Raw genomic sequence first — 17,769 nt, forward strand, 5'->3', positions numbered from 1 at the left:
ACGATTGTGTTAAATATAATTGTACAGTTTTCAGACAGCAGAGCAAACAAGGAAAGCCAAGCCAGGATATAAACTAGTGGAGTTTACCTCTGTTTCAATCTGATTAACAGCACCTTACAGCAATGGAGTTTCTTCCCAGTGTGAACCAGGCCTTTGTATTTAGAGGAGGGGTTCAGAGAGTCAGGGTTCCTGAATTCAGTTCTCAGCTTTTCTGCTTCATCACTGTATGACCTTGAGCAAGACACTTGTCCTCTCTGAGCCTTGCTATCCTCATCTGTACTATGGCAGTAACAGTACTGACTTGCCTCACACATTGTGTGCGCTGGGGAGTTGGAATGCTAAATTCATTAATGATTGTAAAGTGCCCTGACATGCTTGGATGCTGATTGCTTTAAAAGGCCAGTATCTTCTTATTTCTCTTGGATTTTGTCTGGAAGAAAACATTTCTAGGAGCTCTGGGTAAATTTGCAGATTTGCCTTTCTCTTGAGGCATTTGACAGGTGGACTGACAGCACCACATAACACTGGTGCTGTTGTCAGAAGTGAACCTGATATTGTTATTGTTCCACTTAAATGAAGTTGTGTGAAGAAATGCCAGCACTTCTATTGAGAGAACCCAATCAAGTGGAAAAGTTTTCAGTTTCTTGCATTAGGAGCTGCCAAACAAATGGGGAGAACTGATTAAATCTGAATATGGCAGCTAACTTGACAAGCCTCTTAAAGAGTGGAACGTAAATAAATTCTGCACTTTGCAGGGGAGGGTCCTGGCATGTAAACCACAGGCGGAAAACATTCCTATTCAGCTGGTTGATTTTCTTTGTGTGTGTTACAAAACCCCCATATCTTTTTAAAATGATTAAATCATTGCAGAGTTGAGAATTAGACAACACAGAATTTCACAATAACTCTCAGGAGAAGAGGAAGATGAGGCTGTTCAGACCAATTAACGATTATACAATGCAAATTAAAATAAGCCTTTTCTTATACAGTGTAATCTTCTCTTACTGCTCCTGCAACTAACCATACTGCTAGCACACTCTACCTGTGAAACTTCAGGATTCAGGCTTGCTGTTTTCTTATGGTGGTTGGGTGCTCCCCCAATGATTTTATTTGTGAAGATCAAAATTTTCCAGAGTGGGTGCTTAAAGTTAAACTCCCAAATCTGTGTCTAGGCTCCTAAATTAATGGCCATATTTCCAGCAATGGTGAGCATTCAGCAGCTTTCATTGACATCAGTGCTAAGCAGTTCTGGAAACCAGGCCACTTATTTAAACATAAACATAGGAAATTAACTCAAGGCACCCACTCTTGGAAATTTTTGATGAAATTTCTAGGGAGCTGAGAAGCCTCTTGAAGTTGCAGACCAAGTTATATAGCACATCAAAGCATAGTTAGCAGAAAATAACGCAAACTACAGAAAAAGGAAGACATGAAGAGGGAACAAGTACAAGTGACTGTTTACAGTCAGGAAAAAAGAGGGTGTTTAGGGAGGTTGGGGAAAATGCTGGTTTCATGGGCTTCTGCCCTATGAAAGAATTATTGGGCTAGTGCTATATAAAATGCTGCTACCAATACTGCTTTGCACTATTATAGGGCCTTCCAATGATAATCTTAATTGGCTTTACAGACATTAATGAGTTAAGCCTCATAATACCCCATGAGGAAGGTAACAATATTAGACCATTTTACAGTTGGTTAAACTGATAGAGAAGTGAAGTGTCTTGCTTGAGATTATATAGGAAGTCTGTAGTAGTGCAGGACATAGAACTAATCTCTCCTGGCTCTGTCCTGTTTTTGTAACCATAAGACCATCCTTCCTCTTCTCTTAAATGTTTGCAACAAAATTCAAAATCTTGTCAAACTCATTGTTCAGAATTTTTTACACATATTTGAAACTAGATCAGATCAGTGAAAAGGTCCACTACTGTTCCCAAGTGATTTGATACAACCTGGCACTATTTTGAGCAAATCTGGGTTGATATGAATCAGTTACTTTCACAGAATTTTGCTTTGAGTTTTAAGATTCCAAGTGAAACTCAGCAGTGGTAACTGAAACAAATAGTTCACACAAATCTCTGCAGTCTAAACTGCAGAATTTTACAGAGCTATACCTGAAGGGAAGTGTATCTTCCATTTGATCTGGTTCTTCTCTTGATTTGGAAACTGCTTCTAATTTTCACAGAGGTGGTGTGAAATTTTAGTTTGGGGTTTAGATCCAAATATAAACTTTCCCGAAGTGACTTGATGTTTTGACTTAGCCCATTTTAGAGAGAGATCTGAGTCACAAAGTTTGGTTCCAGGTCTTAGCTTTTTGAAGTTTTAAGTTTATGCCCATCTTTAAAAATTGATGTGAATAACGTTCCTCTGAAACCAGATTTTATGGGTTGAAATGATCATGGCCAAGTCATCTTTTCCCACAGATGTGTATTTGCACATGATCAAAAACTTTTGAAAGACAGATATGAGTAAAGTAATGAAAGTCCTTCATTCATTTAAAAAAAAATCTATGGCCAATATTTTTAAAATGTTTTGTCTTAAAGTTGGGCACCTAAACAAAAAATGGTCTGATTTTCAGAGGTGCTGAGCAGCCACGGCTTCTAGTAACTTCCATGGCACTTGTAGACTATAAAGATACTAACCACGTGTGGTCAATGGAGAATGCCTAGAGTTTTTGGTTTTTGTTGTTTGTTAAGATCAGCAGTTTTCTCTCTGGTATTCTGGCCAGATTCCAACTCAGGTAACATTTTTATGCCTCCTTAAATTTCATCTTCAGTTTCATTTGATTATATTTATCTTCACTTATTTTCTTCATATCCCAAATTGCTGTGTAGTATTGCTTTATGGTATTCAGTAATGGGTGACGTGATTTCTATTTGCATAGCACTTTGGGATCCGTTAGCATGAAAGGTGCTATAGAAATTGATGGTAACATTCCATTTAATTTAGAATATTAAGAAACTTGTGATTGGCTTATATACTAGCAGTTAATTGTTTGAAGTGCACAGTACAGCTTACGTAAATATGCTGCTGATATTACATATATTTTGACTGTGCTGAGAATAGAAAAAAGAAATGCAACAAAACAAATGGTATTTTAAAACTCTAAATTTGAATATTTATTTTAAATAACAGCAATCCCCATGGTGCAGAGAATTTCCTGTGGATCAAGGACCAGCTAGGATTAATTGGCCCTCCCAGTTGCTCAAGATTCTCCGGAAGTACTATGCATTTTGGGCACCAGGATTAGTTTACAGTTCTCAGCTTCTTTTCTCTAACATGGGATTGATTTTAAGGTCTTAGTCTGGTTTCAGTGCTTATACCTTTCAGTCTCATATTACGTGCCAGGTATCTCAATCCTACTCAGGAAAGTTTTCTTAACAGTCCATGAGACCAACAGTGTTGATTATCTCCTGGTATCTCATCTGCAGTTAGTTCTTGTCAACTCATCAAGCAACCTGTAGGCTGTTACCTCTTTTCCATGATTTTTAAGTTGTGGTGTGAAATGATTGTTGATGGGTTAGTTGGAAGTACAAGTGATGGACAGAACAGAAACCATGTGCATCTGTGATTAGTATTTGTCCATATGATATTATCCCTTCTGTTCTTAAACCCATAGTCTGAAAAAATATTCATCTGATATTCTTCTGGATGGTACAGGGACTCAAAATTGGTCCCTGATTTGCTATATTCAGTCCTATGAAAAGTATGTGTGTGGTGAGGAAAGCACTGCTTAGATAGGAAGAGGAGAGGCGGCACTTAAAGCTTAGCATAGTTTTATTTAAATTGCCTGATAAGTAGCAAGAGCCTGGCCTTAAATTCATATTATTCCTGCTGTTATCTGAAAAGTGTGAGATTCCCCACTAGGTGATTTGTAGGATCCTGCATGCTGCTTCAAGATTTTTTCAGGATTTCTCATCTGATTACTTAGCAGACCCCTCATGCTGCAAATTCCAACAGTGTGTGCAAGTTGGATATGCTTATCAGCAGAGCTGGTGCAATCATTTAGGCAACCTAGGTCGCCTAGGGTGCTGGCATTTGGGGGGTGGCATTTTGTTCAGCAGCAACAGCGACAGCAGGATCTTTGGCCACCCTGGTTGCCGCCAGCATTTAGACGCAGGAAGCTGGGGCAGAGGAGCACAGAGACGGCCACCTACAGCAAGTAAGGGGGTGGCACGCAGGGGAACTCCCCGCCCCAGCTCACTCCTGCCCTGCCTCCTCCCCGAGCACACCGTGACTGCTTCACTTCTCCCGCCTCCCAGGCTTGCGGCACCTAAGCTGATTGGTGCGGCAAGCCTGGGAAGTGGGAGAAGTGAAGTAGCCATGGCATGCTCGGGGAAGAGGCAGGGCAGGGGTGAGCTGGGGCGGGGGAGGCACCTCAGGGTGAAGGGTGGGGAGCTGCCCTGGGGGGGGCGCCTCAGGGTGGGAGCTCGGGGACAAGGGAGGGCGCAAAGTGGAGGTTTCACCTAGGGCGCGAAACATCCTTGCACCGGCCCTGCTCATCACCCTTGTATCACTGTATTTTGAACTTTGACAACTTTTGGTTCATTGAATTATATGTATTTTTATATTAGCGAACATACAACTAAAGGGAAAAAGGGAAAATGTGGGCATCTAAGACTGTATTACAAGATGTTGTGATGTATTAAGGTGGAGTTACGATGTCGTATCTTGATACACATCACCAAGATGACTGCTGTTATTTTAAGGACATAAGAACGGTTATATTGATACAGAGCAGCCGTTCATCTGGTCCAGTAGCCTGTCTCCAACTATAGGCAATACTGGATTCTTCAGAGAAAGAAGCAAACCCCAGTAATGCTGCTAATTAGTTAATATGTGAGTTTTGTATAATTTCCCCTGATCTCACTTAGTGGTAGTTGATGCCCTGCAGCATGAGGGTTAAAGAGCTCTTGTAATTTTAATCACCATGTAGTCCTAGTGCAGATGTTCTTTCTTCTGTCAGCATTGTATTCATTTTTTAAAATATTCTAAGATGTTTCAATAAGGGCTTGAGACAGTGGGTTCCCTGGGTTACCAGCACATTGCATAAAAAACATATTTAGCTTTGTTTGTTTTTGAAATAAATCATAGTTTAAAAATAGACTCAAAACAATTTAGTTGTGCAACAAATCTGGCCTATGTTAACCACATACTCTTATTACTATTTCCTTCGTTCTCCCTCACTTACCTCTTCCTAATATTTATTGTGTCTTGTCTTGAATCAGATGGCAAGGTCTTCAAGTAAGGGACTGATCACCTCTCTTGATGTGGACATAGCAGCAAAATGAGGACAGAAACATACATGGAATTAAGGGGCAGGCCACACCTTTTATTAAGCTTTAACACAGGGGAGGGTGCTGCCTGCCCATCAACCATACTCTCCTATACTAGGCATTTAATTGGTTCCGGGGAGTTACAGGGCTTCTTACCATATAAACCGAAACTGGCACCAGGGTTACAGGGCTTTTTACCATATAACCAATAACATGAGGTAGGATCTCCTCAGCCTATGCCACAGGACTCAGCTCTCTCTGTAAGAGGGAAGAGAGCGTGCAGCAGAATGGCGATCTTAGCCCGCAAGGTCCACAAGGTCTGACCCTATCGCATGAGCCCAAAGCCCAGCACCAAAATCCCAGGTATTTTACCTCTGAGAACTGTTCATTTTATTCTATTATCCCACTGGAAACTGGCTGCAGGTTGTGATGAATAAACTACTATGCCCCAGTATCTCACTTAGGTACTAAGCCTGTTTGTACTCAACCCACTGTGGCTTGCAGGTGCTGCGAGGAAGGCAAAAAAACCTCTCTGGTTCTCTGCCAATTGGCCCATGAGAGATAAAAATTCCTTCCTGCTCCCCTAAAGAGGTGATCGGCTAGACATGCAACATCTCTCAGGATGGGTTTCATTACTACTTTGGGTGGGTACAGTGGGCTGCTGGAACGGACCTGAAAGAGACTGCATGGCCCTGTGCTGGGCTAAATCCTGTGAGCTGGGGAATGCTGGCCAATCAGCACCTCTCTTCCTCAGCTGGCTAATGGGTGCCAGAGACTTCCAGGGGGAGGAGCTATTTATTGGTCCTTGATGAGTGTCTCCCTCCCTTGCTACTGAGACTGTCCCCCTTTCACTGCTGGACCCATCCATTTCCCCCACCCATTCATGCAGCTGGTTGGCATGTATTTATACAGTGCCCAGCACAAGGGGACCTGATGTTGCCTGTTGATTTCATTGAGTTCCTCCTTGTTCTGTACAAGGAATGGATTCCTCCCGACCCTGTATTAAAGTAGAATGAATCAGCCCTGGCTTCCAAAACCACTAACACGCCATGGATCATTTAGACACTCACACTATTAAAACTGCAGACAAATCCCAGAAACACCAGCTAACAACATCTGCTTAATGGGTTCATGAGACTTTTTTATTTGGCATTTTTTACAGCCAAAAAAGCACTAAGGTTCCAGTGTTACATGCCAGGTCAGTTTTAAAGGGCTGCTTCCTTTTCTGTATGCCTGGCTTCCAATGCCTCCATTGTCATTGGGCCAAATTCATTCCTGTTGTAACTCAGATGAAAGGAGGGAATTACACCAGTGATAAATTTGGTCCTATGGCTTCTTCATAACCCTAAGTGTGTTCATTAAGATGATTATTTATGTTGTGGTAGGATGCAAAATATTTAAGTTGCCTTGAAGAGGATACAGTCCAAAAGGACAAGGACAGAAGAAGGGTAGGGGAAAAGGGGTACAATATATAAGTCGAATGATCAGTGTAATAATGGTCACATGACTTGCTTGTTACAAGCTTCAAGGGGAAACTGTTCGACAGAGCAGCACTAGTTTCTGGAGCTGGGACTTTTGGGTGGAGCTCTTCCTTTCTGTTGCTTAGAACTCCCATGCTGCATTCTGGCCTGCCTCCCCACGCTGTCTCGTCTACCTTTATTGCCAGGTCTGATGCTTACTTGGGCAGCTGCAGCAAGGAGCAGAGAAATCCTTATCTGGAGCCCAGATAAATTCTGTGCTAAGGAGACAGTGGTCAGGTGGGCAAGGTTTAAGAAGCTCTCTGCCTACTTAGGGGGCACCTTTCAAATACCTTGCTTGGGCAAAGAAATGTGAGGCGTATCACTGAGAAGCTGGAAGAGGGAGAAGGGCTGGGGAAGGAGAGAGGAAATTGAGTTTACCGCTGCTCCCCTTCATCATTATAACCAGATGTGTTCCAAAGTTGCTGTATTTTTTGGAGCAGCAGGACTGTTACCCAACTAAACAGGAATAGTGTAATCTCTCACTGTTGCCATCATGGCCTAACTTCATCACTGATGTAAGCCAGTGCAACGCCATTGACTTTAGAGAAGCTGCAGATGTTATCGCCTGCAATGAATTTGTCTCCAAGTTTCCACTCACACACTAGTTGGGTAAATAATGATACACAAAGTTCTTATAAGTGGATTGCAGCGAAGTTACAATGGGTTTAATACAGTCTTGACAGGCCCAAATGGCTTCATTTTGGAGGCTGATAATGAGATTTACAACCACACTGACGATTCAGGTCTGAACCTGTTACAACATTATGAGGTGGTATCGCTTCACTTGTACACCTAGCTGAATTTATAAGATAAATATTTGTAGTCTGTTCATTTGTGAGGTTTTTAACCCATGTAGATTGGATTTAGGACCAAATAATTAGGGTAAGGGCAGGAGCTTCCGGTGTCCTAAACAGGACTAAATTAAGTGCTGTCAAACCAGCATCTTTCACCAGTGCATAATGTTTAAGGGGAAAAATAAAATAACAAATTCTCATCTCTGAGTGTGTCCCCTCTGCCTTGGCACTTACTTATTTTGTGAGTGTGTAAGGCTAGCCCTGCATGCAGTTCCCATAGTCTATATGTGTTTATATAAGGCTGAGCTTTACCCCTAGCCTGTCTTTCTCAGGCTCTGTATATACTCCATTTTGGTTACTTTATTTGTATTACAAGGTCAAATGCAACCTTGGTGCACAGGGGTCTGTCTTAAGCAGAAATTCCCTTGATTGTTGTTGAGATTGCCCCTCTCCTCCCTGCACCCCCCCAAGTCATTTTTTGACAACTGATCTGATTGGAAATGGGCAGAATCTGGCATGACATGCTATTATGTCATTTTTGTTTTTATTTCTTACCCACTCATTCTTTTTTATTTAATGTTATATTAATTTTTCAACAGAGAGTGACATATTGTTATAATTACATCATTTGGAAATGTGTTTATCCCTGAGAGCCCAGATTTGATTTAGGAACTGTTTTTCCTGCTTTCAGTCTGTTATTCATGGCATGGCATGACCAGCAGGCTTCTGCAGCAGGACTTGACACTTACACCATTTTAAATGGTTGCATGCCAAAACACAAGAGTCTATTGATGCATATTGGGGGTGGGGGTGATTTAAGGTTTGATAAAACCCCTGCAAGTTGAATAAACTTTAATAACATCTTGGTGGTTCAGTGTAGACTATTAATTCATTCGTATCTTTTTGCTTTTTGAACAGGAATGTGCTTTTATGAATTTTTTTTGTGTTTATGTAGGGTGCTTGTAATGGGGTTGAATGTCCGGCCCTCAATCTTGTGCAGCAGGAAGCAATGGCTCTTGAGATTATTTGTTAAAGGAATACTGCAGTGAATTTTAGAACTGCTTTAGGTGGCTACAAAAAGCAAAACAAAACTTGAGTATGTATGTTAAGGACATTTCAAAACAGTATTTAAAAATACAAAAAAAATGCCCAAACCTATGAATTTATGATTTTAAGCAGCTGTGTAAACCCTGGGAGGTACCTTTTTAGTGATAATTACAACAGGAAGCACAGCTGGATGATAGCTATGAGGGCAGGAAGATAAGAACTGCAGCCAGAGGCACAAGAGACAGCAGGAATTTTCAGAGGTATAGAGTTCAGAGGCAGTCAGCGTTTTCTGGTATCTCTGGACCCCTTGCCCTGATAATAAGTAAGTATCACATGGATACTGAAGACACATGAAACAGAAAATCCCAGAAAAAGATACACTTGCATCCTTCTGTATGTTTTATATCCCTCTTTTCAGATGAATCTGTATGCTTTTGCCAGATGGAATGCAAAATCTCTTATTATTTACGTTGGGTGAATAAAAGAATTTTGAATCACAGCTTCAGCTTTATCACAATTTAAGATGTTAATTTTAATCAATCAGTTTACATTTCCGATGACTCCTGTAGACATGTGGACTCACCCCTGCGGCGCCTCCTACTGGTCTCTAAATAGAATTAGTTCATTCCAGCTCTGGAGTGCCCTCTGCAGGCTGGTGATCCGTCTGTCCTCTGGCCCCGATGTCCCTCCCGGACCCTAGTGCCCCTTTCTCTGGGTGCTGCCCCCTGGCAGGAACCCCTCAGTCTTAGGATCTCCCCTCCCCGGGGAACCCCCACCCACTATTCCCACCTCACCTACTGCCAGTCATCGTCTAGCCCCCACGCCCTGGGACAGACTGCAGTCTCAACCTACTCATCACTGGCAAGGTTGGGTTTGGACCCGCTGCCTTGGCCTATGCCTGGGCTGCCCTGCAACCCCCAATACCTGTGGCCTTGTGCTAGGCCGCAGCCTGGGGCTTTAAAGACTGGAGCTCCCCAGCTCCTCTGCCTTTCCCCAGCCCTTCTCCAGTCAAGTACCCTGTCTCTAGCTCCCTGCAGCCAGGCCTATCTCCCTCTACAAACAGAGAGAGGCTCGTGTCTGCCCTAGGCTTCTCTGCCTTTATAGGGCCAGCTGAGTCTGTTTGGGGCGTGGCCCCAGCTGCAGCCACTTCCTCCAATCAGCCAAGCCTAAAAGCTTTCTCTAGCCACAGCCCCCTCCCAGGGCTGTTTTTAACCCTTCAGGGCAGGAGCCGGGGGTCCACCCCACTACACTCCCAGTCTCCTGGACACATTCATTTCCCCATGCACTGATTGCTCAACTTACAAAATGAATTAAAGTAAAAGCAGCAATGGAACACATAGTAGGACCTATCTTTATTTCTCAGTGTTATTCACATAATATGTGTGATGGGTACAAAAGAGTATACCAGGGGTCGGCAGCCTTTCAGAAGTGGTGTGCTGAGTCTTCATTTATTCACTCTAATTTAAGATTTCGCATGCCAGTAACACATTTTAACATTTTTAGAAGGTCTCTTTCTATAAGTCTATAATATATAACTAAACTATTGTTGTATGTAAAGTAAATAAGGTTTTTAGAAAGTTTAAGAAGCTTCATTTAAAATTAAATTAAAATGTAGAGGCCCCGGACTGGTGGCCAGGACCAGGGCAGTGAGAATACCACTGAAAATCAGCTCGCATGCCGCCTGCGGCACACGTGCCATAGGTTGCTTACCCCTGAAGTATACCCTTCTCACTTGGCTGGAGTGGGACTGTGACATCTTTCCTTTAAAAAAAATCAAATGCAAATAAAACAGAATGTAAACTAAAACTATAAACCACAAAGGAATACAGACATTTAATAAAACATACAACTAAGATGGTGAACAGAGCAAATGTCCTGAATACCTATGCGCTGATGAGAAGATTATGCTCTGTTATTGGACACTTGTTAATAATTAACTGTTACCCTCAGTGGTTTTCTGATTGCTCATCCAATAGTTATTCTCAGAGATGTTCCTCCTGGAGTGGCCTGTTTGGCAGCTGCAGCGTGTGTTGTTCTTCATTGTCAGTGAATGGGTGGGCACATATTATTCTGACAAGGATTGTCAACAACATTCTGGATGTTCTCAAGTATCAGAAAGCCAGTCTGTTACAGTAACAGATTACTTTCCCCACTTCTCATAATGTTATTGTTCATCTTTAATCTAGATCACCATAGCAGCAATAATTACTTCCACCCCATCCTGATCCTCAGTGATGTGAGTCATGATGCTTTAGTATACCCCACATCATCAGGCAGACTCACAGGGAAGTTGCTTGAAAAGCAGAAGTTGCATGGTTTGGCATTTCCTGTCCCGATTCTGGCCTGTACCAGAACACATTGAGCATTGGACTTGGCGGATGGAGAATATCAGGGAGCCAGTTATGCCCTCCTGATGTAAATAAGAACGACCTGTGGGCTCTGTTATTAACACACTTCTAATCTTCTTCTAGAAGTGCTCAGGGTGCTCTTGACTGTAATGAAGGCTACTGTCATGGCTTGCCTTAGACATATTTCCATATTAGAAATCTGATGAGCAACTGCTTGATTAATATTTTAACAAAACATTACTCCTAGATCAAGAGTACTAAAATAACTTCTATTTAAATATTTTTTGTCCCAGTACCCAGAGGGAGGAGTACTGCTTGCCAAAGTCTCAAGGGTGGAAATGTACAGAGGCCACTCGAAAAAATGAAGTAACTGAAGTTCCTCAAGATAAGCTCTGCACATTCACACTCCCCCCATCCTTTCCCTCTTCCTCAGAGTCTTAATTTTAGTTTTGGACTGGAGGAAGTATTGGAAAGAACTGAGGCATTTGGCATGCCACACCGTCTTTGATAGCCCCAACTTCTGAGCATTTGGAGCTACGATGGAAGGGGCAGGAGGCAGGAAAGCGCTCCATTGGGCAAAGCTACTAGAAGGTTCCATTGGGCCAAGATACACTGCTGGTGCATCCCAAGATTGTGAATGTATAGAGGTCATCTTGAAGAACTCCAATTATCAGTGAGTAACCTTCATTTCCTGATGCATCCCAATTCATTAAGCTCTCCAGAAAGTTCTTTAAGACTACATTATGCATCCTGTTTGGTGAATAGTTTATCATTCTATTTATCTTACATTTGCAGACTGATCTTCAACCCATGCACACGTTGGATTTCCTGTTCCACTGTATCAAAATCCACTTAGTATCAATCATAGCAGGTTTGCAACATAGACTAATTTTGTCCATATTACATGAAATAAATTTAATTCTATATTTTCCCATTGTATCATCACTAACCTTTTTATATACTTGCTGTGATTGCATTGCACTCACTTTCAGTGATCTATCCTGAAATAATTTTTTGGTCAAGTTTTTTTCATGTAACAAACCAATTTTTTGGAGAACGTGGCTTTATAAATCCATTAAAAGACCCAACAAATAACTTTGTTTCTGTATTATCAGGAGATGTTTGTCCAGCTCTATGGTTATGAATGTGTTTTCCTTTTTTACTACTTTGCAGTATGTGCAAAATGTTACCAAAAGGGTTAACAACTTAGTTGCTTTTACTTCACCTGTTGTATTGGGCATTTTTGGTACGAGTTGTCATGCCCTACACTTTTATTGTAAACAAATCGGGACTGATGTTTACCCATGTATTCAGCTTTGAGGCCTTAGTTTATTAAGATTTCATTTGGTTAACACAGTATTTACCAGATGCTTCAAAGAACTGGACTTTTGCAGAGGAGATCAGTTTCTTGCTATAATCTTCCTTTGACCTGGTTTACACTTAAACAAATTAGAGACCCAGTTTGTGGTATATCTGTGAATTCTTTACATTCACCTGACTTAGCTTTATTATGTAGGTCTGTAAAACAATGGTTAGTGATCTCACCTGGCAGCTGCTCTCAAATGAAGAAAAAATGCCTTTTCCAAATTACATTCTTTCATGGATCAAAGTGTTCTTGAATGTTTTTAATGAATGTGTTTAGCAATTTGTAGCTCCCAAGGAATGTACCGCTGCTCTTCAATTGCTTTGGCCTACTGTATGTAGTAGCATGGAGAATTTCACCCTCTCCGATTTCTCTTCAGTATCACTTTCTTCCAAGAAAACATGGAAGTACTGCAACTACCTCCCAGATGAAGGATTAAAGTGGCTTAATTTGGTCCATTTTTGCCACAGTTTTCCTGTGACACCAAGTAACAACGATGTGATATGAGAGTGCCAGTAAGAGAGACTGGTCTTTAATTTTTTGGCCCCAAGGCACCTGACATTTGTCTCCTCACACTAGCACAATGCTACTGCATTTGGGTTTCCAGTGCTAGTGAGGAACATTTTTTAATGCCAAAATCCTGCTTTCATTTAAATAAAAAATATAAAAAAAACCCTAAAAATGTTTTTATTCCTCTTAAAATGTATAGCCCCACCCTTTTAAAAAGAATGGAAGTTTCATGCCTAACCTAAGTTGTCTCCCTTTAAAGATCATATTTTTTTCCTGAGGTTTGTACAGTATGTCTCGGCATATCCATCATTTTTGTCATTAACTTCTAAATTAGAGTCAATCCTATATCTAATTGTTTGTAGCCTAGAGTTTAGACCCAAGGACTGGGAGAACTTCTGAATTCAATTTTACAGTTTGCCAGAAACCCTGAGCAAATCACCACCTCTTTGTACCTGAATTTCCCCATCAGTAAAATGGGATAATACCTACCTCTTCCAAAAGAAGGTATGCTTAATACTGTTAAAGAGAAAGCACTATTATTATGATGCGGAAACATTTTTTTATGTCTGCTCCTAAAACAGGGATGGGCAAACCTTGTGGTCTGAGGGCCACATCTGGGTTGGGAAGGCCATGAATACAGGGTGGGGCAGGGGGTTGGGGTGCAGAAAGGGGCTTAGGCCAAGGGGTTGGGGTGCAGGAGGGGTGCGGCAGGAGGCTCAAGGCAGGGGTTAGGGGGCTCAGAGCAGGGGGTTGGGATGCAGGAGTGTTTGGGGTGTCACAGGGGGCTCAGGGCAGGAGTTTGGGGTACAGGACGGGTGCGGCAAGGGGCTCAGGGCAGGGGTTTGGGGTGCGGGCTCCGGTCTGATGCCTCTTATCTAGGGTGGCTCCAGGATGGCAGTGGTGCGCACCGGGCCTGCCCTAGCCCCGCCCCGGCCCCACCCCGCCCCACACCACGCCACCCTGCTCCTGGAAGCAGCTGGCACTACATCCCTGTGGCTCCTGGATGAGGGGGGCAAAGGGCTCCGTGTGCTGCCCTCACCTTTGGGTACCTCCCGCGAAGCTCCCATTGGCCGCGGTTTCCCATTCCCGGCCAATGGGAGCTTTGGGTGTGGAATCCACCTGTGAGGGCAGTGTACGGAGCCCTCTGTCCGCCCCTTCCCCCTGGTGCCACAGGGACATGGTGCCGGCTGCTTCTGGGAGTGGCGCAGGGCCCATGCTGCCTCAGGCAATCTCGCAGGCTGGGTCCAAAGCCCTGAAGGCCGGATCCAACCCACGGGCTGTATTTTGCCCACCCCTGTCCTAAAATATGAAGTTCATTCTTCTCAGACCTTAAATTTGCTAAAGATACATTCCATCTTGAAGATTCACCTCTCTGAAAGTCAGTTTAATATGCAATATGGTGTTTTATATTAATAGGTATACAGTTTTTCATTGTTACCTCATTTCTGCTCTGCCTGTCTGTGACAGAATATTCTGGAAAGTCATTATTTGGGGACAGCTTAAATTAGAGGAATGGTCAGAATAGGTCAATGAGTGTTTTTTGTGTCAGATCTTTAGCGTATGTAGCATTTTATAGCTCAGAAAGAGTGAAGAATAGTCCTAATTGGGGCATGATTAAAGGGAAAGCAAATCTGTACATCAAAATTCTTATTTGAATGTGAAGAAATAATCAGATCACATGATGAATTAGTGAACTGGTGTCTGGATCTTGAGCTTCTGAGGTAGGAGCAAATTTTTTTTGCTGTGATCTGACGAAAAGGCTACTAAATATTCATTACTTTTAGTGAAATTCTGTGATGACAAGAACTTACATAGGTTGACCAAATTCATCCTTTGTGAACTCTGTTGAAGTAAACAGGGTTGCTCTAAATCTGAATTTGGCCTGCTGTGCCTAGTTGATAACTGCCCATCTCCTCAGAGTGGTTAAAACCTGTGAAATTTCTAGGTTTTTCCTGAATGCTCCTTCATACTGTCAAGGTTGCCAATTTGCAATAAAATTTCTTCATAGTGTTTTCTTAATGCAAAACACAGGTTTACTGGGTGACAGAAGTGAAAGATGCAAACTGCATTCAATTCACTTGTTACTTTAGAAACCTACAGCTTTGAATTAAGGATAACACTTCCAGCTGTGTTATAGTTTGCTAGAAATTGAATTTCAGCAGCTTTCAAAATCAGGCCACCCTGAGCCTCCATTCCCACTTCTGTAAAATAGATATAATCATGCCTACTTCATAGGGATATTTTGAGTTTAATTAATTGTTTGCAAAGTGTTTTGGCTGGCAAACACTTGGCTGGGAGGCACTAAGGATGTGCAAAATATTATTGTTACTAAAATCTGTATAGCTGGTGCAGGACAAGTGTACTGCATTAGTAGATATGTATAAGTAGAACATAACCAAAATTCGAAGCTCTTCAAGCTTGTGTTTATTGTCATCCTCAAGCTCTTGGCTAATTTTTAATTGTGTGTAATGTCTCAAACCTAGAACTCTGTAATTCAGAGGAAATTATCATGTGATTGAACTGTAGTTGTTGTTTTAGTGCAGACTTGGGAAATAAAAACTGACAGCTGTGTTCCAGCTGCATTCCAGCTGTACTTCATTAACAGCAAGCACAGAGAGGCAGCAGCGGCATTGAGGTTATTTTGCCATCGTTGCTGAGCAAAATGAAGTTCCCTTATCTGGTTGTCCTGTGAAATATTTGCCAGGTAATTTAAAGCCAAAATAAGAAGAATGGGAAAAGAAAATGCAGTAAACAGATGGAAATATAGTAGTAACAAACAACATGCAAATACATGTACATGCTTGTGGCTATTCTGAATATGAGCAGGGGTTCTCAAACTGGGGGTCGGGACCCCTCGGGGTTGCAGGGTTATTTCACTGGGGGGTCCTGGGCTGTTAGCTTCCACCCCAAACCCCACTTTGCCTCTATATATAAAAAAGTGTTTTTAATTTATAAGGGGAGTTGCACTCAGAGGCTTGCTAAGTGGAAGATGTCACCAGTACAAAAGTTTGAGAACTACTGGAAGATTGTGCCATAGATGATAGGAAAGGTCACTCCCCCCTCAATTTGTAATAAAAGCTCAAATTTAGCATTTAGTGACCTCCATGTCACTACTTATTAATTATTGCCAGACATCTGATATATAGGAAAACAAATATTTGACTGTTGGTTCCTATACTAGAGTTTAATTTACAAGGATAAAGTTGCTTAGTAAATCTCCTTTATTTCAGAAATTGAATATCCCTATTCCTTAGGCAGGGAAGAGCTCCACTAAGAAATATATATAAATATTGGTACTTTTAACTGTAAAATGATGTTTCCATGTTTGTTCCTACTATAGTGTCTTGAGATAGATGTAAAGGTAAAGCAACTTTGTAAATCTGAATATCAGTTCAGAGGCTGCCTGTTCAAGAAAAATCCAGGAAAATCCAGGACTAGAAAGGGGAGGTGATGCAGATCAGTGCTGAGGCGCACGACGAATGATTCAAGCTACTTATTTAAAGATACACGTCTACCTCGATATAACGCTGTCCTTGGGAGCAAAAACATCTTACCGCGTTATAGGTGAAACTGCGTTATATCCAACTTGCTTTGATCCACCAGAATGCGCAGCCTCGACCCCCCAGAGCACCGCTTTACCGCGTTACATCTGAATTCATGTTATATCGAGTCGTGTTATATCGAGGTAGAGGTGTATTCAGTTTTACTTCTACTCTTAGAAATATTGGACATATTGGGTCAGATTTTCAAAAGTGTTGAAGAGGCTTAGGAGTTGAAATCCCACTGGTGTTAAGTCAATGCATTTTAGACTCCTAAGTCATTTTTAGTTTTGAAAAGTTTGCTTGTTTGTTTTGGTTTTATGATTTTTATGTTAAGGCATCATGAAGTCTCTGAACATCTATATACTTTGTAACCTCATAAGAAAAAGATATAACCATCCTTATCTCATAAAGGGCATATCAGAAATAGAAAAGGTTCAGAGAGGATACAAAATCTTACTTTGTCCTTTCTTGGTGGGTCTCAACAGGTTAGGATTACAAATGTTAATGAAGTAAGCCTCATGACAATATGTAAGATAAGTAATTGTTAACCACATTTTAGAGATCGGGTAAGTGACTTGCTCATGGTTACGTGGTGAGTCTGAGGCACAGCCAGGAATAAAACCCAGATCTCATGACTCTCAGTCCTGTGCTATAGCTAATGGACTGTTCATGCCTCACAAAGACCACCTATGCCAAAATGAGTAGAGAAACAAGGAGGATAAGGTAATATCTTTTATTGGATCAACTTCTGTTGGTGAAAGAGACAAGCTTTCAAGCTACACAGAAACCTGAAGAAGAAAGAGCACTGTGTAAGCTGGAAAGCCAAGTTTAAATAGTTACATGAACTGTTTGCACAGCTGATATGCATTCTAGCAGAAACATCACATTAGTTTGTTTCATCACACATCTGAAGGTCCTGACTCTGGAAAGCACTTAAATGCATGCTTAAATTCCTCCCCATTCAAGAAAATATGTAAGGGTATGCTCCCATTTATTTCAGTGAGACTTAAATACGTGCTTAAAGTAATCATGTTTAAGTGCTGTCCTGAATTAGGGCCAATTCTCGTGTTTTCCCTTGTGCCAAAAACATCAACTGTCCCCTACTCAGCTAACCAAACCACCAGATTTCCCCCTGAGACTCCTCCAGTGCAAGACATTCTGCTTTTCTATAAACAGAAGTGCAGTGTTCCTCTGGGCTTCATCTATGCTGACAGAGCATTTCAGAATTGGCATGGGCACCTGGAGAAATTCTGGAATACAGTGGGAGAATTGATGGACATTGTCCCCCAGCTTCCCTATTTCCTCTGAAACCCGGGAATATATTTCATACTACACTGCAAAAATTGCCCAGAATGTGGCAAAGCTGGTATCC

General features: G+C 41.8%; 1 protein-coding gene across 18 annotated transcripts in view; it reads left to right on the forward strand.

Moving 5' to 3' along the window:
- RAD51B (RAD51 paralog B) overlaps positions 1 to 17,769 on the forward strand; it is a 689,205-nt gene that overhangs the window by 220,986 nt on the left and 450,450 nt on the right. The gene's annotated exons all lie outside the window — the stretch shown is intronic.

The sequence above is a fragment of the Chelonoidis abingdonii genome, chromosome 4 (genome assembly GCF_003597395.2).
Source record: "Chelonoidis abingdonii isolate Lonesome George chromosome 4, CheloAbing_2.0, whole genome shotgun sequence".
Classification (NCBI taxonomy): domain Eukaryota; kingdom Metazoa; phylum Chordata; order Testudines; family Testudinidae; genus Chelonoidis; species Chelonoidis abingdonii.